The following is a 6181-nucleotide window of genomic DNA, read 5'->3' on the forward strand; positions in this document are numbered from 1 at the left end:
TCAATTAGGTATACCTATGCCATACAATACTTGAAATAACCTTTAAATGACAGAACAAGAAAAGAGTGATTGTGTGGTAAAATGAATGGTTACATGTCAATAGTAATAACCTACTATATAACCTATATAAACTATATATATAGGTTATACTATATATATATATAACCTACTATATAACTATATAGCATGTCAGTAGTAATAACCTACTATATAACCTACCAATAAGTCCTGCTTTATTTCTTACTGTCTCTTCTCTTTGATATTCAATTTGTTACCCTGTCATACAGGAGTGATGTTAATAATACTGCATTGACCCATTTTCGTGAGATTTATTCCTTAAGTAGTTCATCTTCTCTAAATACACAATAAAACACTGTGGAGTAACAACAAATATTTGGAAGATCGATTTGTTCATAACAATAACCATCACCTCCATATTTGCATGTTTGTGAAGTTGACTTTCCCTGGGGATTCTCTTAAAGTGGAAACAAAACAAAACAACCTCTCGATTTTTGAACGATGTGATTCTGGTTTGTCTGGTGAGGATAGTTTCACAGAGGGGGATGATTCAACGGTGAAGGACTGTTGAATACCACTGCCGGTCTGAGGAAGGCACACACAGCGATAGACATCCAAACACAGTCCCTTCTGTCTATATATAGCAAGAAGTGCACGTCCTGCTTCAGGGTGATAATTATAGCTCCTGTTGTGAAGAGTTCTAGGTTAAAATGATTGGAGCGCAATGTTAAAGGGACTGTCCTTGGACCAACCCATTTCTGTCTGGAGAGTAAGAGATTTGAGTGGCATTATATATGAGTTTCCAGGGATCAATATGGCATCTTGGCTTTTGTGTTTAAAGTGCCTGCTGCTACTATGCCTCATTTTGCCCATCGGTAGTCTGTGTTCCTGAAAATGAGTATGGAGCTTGCAGGCTTTTGAGTGTCAATTAAAAGTACAGCATGTGCTATGATTAGTCACACAGTCACATTAGTCATACAAAGCCAGTTATCATGTTCCTACTGATTCAGTCTCTTCTTTATAAAGTCCTATCAAAACTACAGTTTTATCTCTCCATATTTGCCTTCTGAGCAAAATGGTGTTGTTCAAACACCCTGGAGATTCTTACTCTAAGCTAACTTATTAGTTTGCTGTTTAGTAAGCAATACCCATAAACTCAAATATCTTACTTGGATCCATTTTTCCTTTGATATATTTCAGACTCCCTCCTTCTCCTCTCTTTTTTCCTTTATGGCATTTGTTCATTAGTTTTACTTTTGTGGTCTGTGATTACAAATGCACATTTGATTTCTGCTATGTATAAAGCAGACCAGAAATGTGAGAAAAGAAAATAAATCCTTTATTCTTAGCATCATTCCCAGTATTTTGATAATTGTTCATTCTTGCTGTGTTTCACACTTTTTTTTTGTTTTGTTTTCTGAAGAACAAACAACTCAAACTATGGATAACATGCACTGAATTCCTCCGGGAGCACTGATGTCATCGGTCCCTGGAAGAACCCTCGTGGTTGACCTCACTCAGGTCATTAGGTGCCATGCAGCAGCACAAAGACAAGTGATGAGAGGGTAGATTTTACTGAGGTAGTCACACTAAACCAATGATAAGAAGTAGAGATGTTCTGTATTAGGCTACATCTATCACTCCATCACCAGTGTCTAGTAAAGTGCTTGGCACAAAGGTACTCGTCAATATGTCAAATATTATGATGAACACTGATGACTGGATTATGTGGTGAGTATTTTCTAATTTAACTAAAATTTAATATAATTAATAATTAAATACAATTAATGTGAGTCAGAAGAATATCTTTTCTAGCCACAATAGTAAGAGACAAGAAAGAAACCTAGAAAATTCACAAATATATTGAGATTAAATCACAAACTGCTAAACAGCCAATAAGTAATAAAAGAAATCAAAAAGAGAAATCACAGCTGAAATAAATGAAATAGAGACTAGAAAAACATTGCAAAATACCAAAGAAATTAAGAATTGGTTTTTAGGGACATTTTGGATCAAGTTCTGCATCTTCTTCCAATTCAGCTTCCTGCTAATGTGTTCCTAGGAGGTAGCAAGTGATGACTCAAGTTGGGTCCCTGCCACCCATGTGGGAGACCTTGATGGAGTACCTGGATCCAGGTTTCAGTCTGGCCCAGACCCTGGGTCTTGTGGCCATTTAAAAAATGAATCAGCAAAAGAAAGATCTGTCTCTCTCTGTCTCTCTGTCTCTCTCTCTCTTTCTGTTTTTCAAATCAATAAAAATAAATCAAGAAACATTTGAAAAAATGAGCTGGTTTTTGGAGAAGATAAAATTTTCAAGCTTTATGTTAGCCTAAAGGAAAAAAAAAAGGACTCAAGTGAATAAAATAACATACAAAAATTAGTGTTTCTGTACAGTAGCCACAAGCTATGTGAAGCTGAAATTAAGGAAACAATCCCATTTACAATAGCTAAAAAATACTTTTTAGAAAATTTAGCTATAAATTATAAAATGTTGGTGACATAACCTGCAAAAGACAGAAGTAAGTGAAATTCTATCTTGTGCTCACAGACTGAAAGTATTAATGTTGTTAAAATGTCCATATCGGGGCCAGCATTGTGGTGCAGTGCATTAAGCTGCCACCTGTGATGCTGGAATCCCTTATATGTGCTGGTTCAAGTCCTGGATCTTCCACTTCCAATATAGTTCCCTGATAATTCACCTGAGAAAGCAGCAGAAGATGGCCCAAGTGCTTGGGCCTTTTGCACCCACGTGGGAGACATGGATAGAATTCCAGGCTACTGAGGGAGTAAACAAGGGGGTGGAAGATAAAAATCTCTTTCTCACTCTCTCTCTTTCTCTCTCTCTCTCTGCCTGTCTTTTCCTCCTTTCCTCCCTCTCTGTGTAACTCTGCCTTTTAAATAAATGAACAAATCTTTTTTAAAAGTCCATACTATCCAAAGCAATGTATAGATTCAATACTATTTTTATTAATATTCTGACATTGTGTGGAACTTGTGTGGAACCACAGAAGACATCAAATAATGAAATTATTCTTGAGAAAGAGAAAAGCAAATGGTATCATAGCCCCAATTTCAAATTATAAGCTGTAGCCATAGTAATCAAAACTGGGCAACACATGCATGACATGAAAAGACACACCCACATCCACAGAGTACAGAGCACAGGAATAAACAACGCAACAAAGGCACCAGGCGTACACCATGGGGACATGAGAGTGTCTTCAGTAAATAGTGTGGAGAAAACTAGGATATTCTCATGCAAAGCAACAACATTGGGTCTTACATTATACAGAAAAATCAACTTGAAAATTAAAGACTTAACACTTAAAACCTGAAATTGTGAACTCCTACCAGAACACACAGGGGAAAGGCTCTTTGACAATGGGTTGGCAAGAATTTGAGGGGTATGACCTCAAAAATGTAGGCAATAAAAGCAAATATAAGTAAGTGTGAGTATCAAACTGAAATGTTTCTGCATAGCAAAGAACATAATCAGCAAGACGAAAAGGCAACCCAAGAAAAGGGAAAAAAGATTTGCAATGCATCTATCCACAATACATGATGAACTCATAAATGCAATATCTAAAAAGCAAGTTATCTGATTTACAATGGATCTAGAGAGAGGGAGTTTGGTGCAGTGGTTACTTGCACTCTGTCAGAATGCCTGGATTTGAGTCCCAGTTTCTTTTCCAATTCTACCTTCCTGCAAAATTCACCCTAGAAGGCAGAAAGTGATAGCTCAGGTAGTTGGGACAGTGCCACCCTTATCAGAAACCCAGACTGAGTTCCCAGCTCCTGGCTTCTGCTTGGCCTAGAGTTAGATCCTGTTTCTGAGTATATACCCAAAGCTATTGTAATTAATATCTCAAAAACTATTTACCCTCTCATGTTCATTTCAGCCCTATCTGTAATGGCAAAAATACAGATCAGTCTAAGTGTTCATCAGTAGATGAATAGAAAATGAAAATGTGCTGGACATTTACAAGGGAATATTATTTAGCCTTTAAAAAGAAGAAAAACTAGTATTTTTGATAGCATGAAGGAACCTGGGAGAATCTATGTTAAGTGAAATAAGCTAATCACAGATAGAAAAATATTGTGCAATATCACTTATATTCAGAGTCTAAAAAGTTGAACTTACCAGTATAGAGAGTAGAATAATGGTTGCCAGAGGCAGGAAGGTGGGCAAAATATTGATTGAAGAGGACAGCCTTTCAGTTATAAGATAAATAAGCTCTAGAGGTCAAAGGTACAGCATAACTATAGTTAATAACAAGGTATTGCACACTTAAGGTGTGCCAGGAATAGATCTATGCTCTTAATGAAACACACACACACACACACACACTAGATGATGGATATGTCAGTCGGCTTAATTGCAGTAATCCTTTTGAGATATGTTTATCAAATAGCTATACTGTATACCTTTTATGTATGCAATTTTTATTTACCAATCACACCTCAATCAAGTTGGAAAAAATAAAATAATAAGACAATTGAAATTCCAGTCAGTGGCCAGCATTGTGGCATAGTGCGTAAAGCTGCCACCTACAGTGCCAGCATCCCTTATGGGCACTGGTGTGAGTCTTGCTTCTCTACTTCCAATTCAGCTCCTTACTACTATGCCTGGAAAATCAGAAGATGGCCCAAGTATTTTGGCTCTTGCATTCCTGTGGGAGACCCGGAAAAAGCCATTGGCTTCTGGATTCAGCCTGTTGCAGCCATTTGAAGAGTGAACAAGCAGATGGAAGACATCTCTCTCTGTCTCTCCCTCTCTATCTGTAACTCTGCCTTTCAAATAAATGAAATATGTCTTTAAAAAAAGAAAGAAAGAAATTCAGCTCAGATAATAGAGATGTTAATCCAGCTATATTACAAATGGGCCCCCAGGTATCATTTGGGGACTCTATCCCAGTGCTTTCTATATTGGGTTTAAGAGACTAGGTGGGAATTTTTACTCTTGCTTCCATAAAATTTTTTCTTTAATCATTTTACACATTTAAGCAGTTTTTTTTCAGAACTATTAACATGCAAAAGTGAATATCTAAAAAAAGGACTTGTTACACAACTCAAATGCAAGATTCTTTGAGTTATTTGCTTGGATAATTTTATCCCCCAACTAAAAAAGCTAGGGAAATGCTAGCACATTATTGCATACCTGTCTACTTCCTTACTGGTTCACATTATTTTGTTTATTACAACTTCATAGAATGATGTGAAATTTACTGACATTCTTCCTTCATAAGTTTTCTTTAAAGATAGTTTTACTTTACACAGTTTGCCTGGAAAATGACTTTTAGAATCACCTACAGTAGTCAAAATGAAATTGTGACTAGAAGTACACTGAAAATAGATTGCTGTGAGAAGAATTGACATGTCAAAAAATATTGAATCTTCTCACCCAAGAAAAAGTATGTCTGAACTTACTCAAAATTCTCTTTTGAACTGATATAAAGTTTTCTAGTTTTTTGAATTGAAATCTTGAATAGTCCCTGGGTCTTAATTCTCTCATGTTTGTGGTTTTTGTTTCTCTGTGACTAGAATTGTTTGTCCAGGGTATATTTAAAAAGGGTGATTGCCGGCATATGGAGAGATAACCCTCCTTGTAGCTGTATTTTCATTTTGCTGCTTTTCATAACACTTATTCTTAGATTTTAGATTTTTTCTTTTGCATTATATACACAGGGTCATAGTGCTGAGTGGTTGGAAATTTAAGAATTATTGACGAGCTGTTGTGTAGTAGGTAAAGTTGCTGCCTGTGGTGACGGCATCCCAAATGGGTACTTGAAGTTCAAGTCCTGGCTGCTCTGCTTCTGATCCAACTTTCTGCTAATGGCCTGGGAAAGCAGTGGAAGATGGCCCAAGTCCTTGGGTCCCTGCACCCATGTGAGAGTCCCACAAGAAGCTCCTGGTTTTAGATCACCCTAGCTCCTGCCGTTGCAGCCATTTGGGGAGTGAACCCATGGAAGATTCTCTCTCTCTCTCTCTCTCTCTCTCTCTCTCCATCTCTATCTCATGCTCTAGCTCTGCCTTTCTAATAAAATAAACCTGTAAAAAGATAGAAAAGTATATCATGTAACAGAAATTCAAGTAGAATTTAAAATGCTTTTTTATAATTTCCCAGAGAATCACCAAACACCAGATAAGCAACATGTTGCATTGG

This window comes from Lepus europaeus, chromosome 1 (genome assembly GCF_033115175.1).
Source record: "Lepus europaeus isolate LE1 chromosome 1, mLepTim1.pri, whole genome shotgun sequence".
NCBI classification, from domain to species: domain Eukaryota; kingdom Metazoa; phylum Chordata; class Mammalia; order Lagomorpha; family Leporidae; genus Lepus; species Lepus europaeus.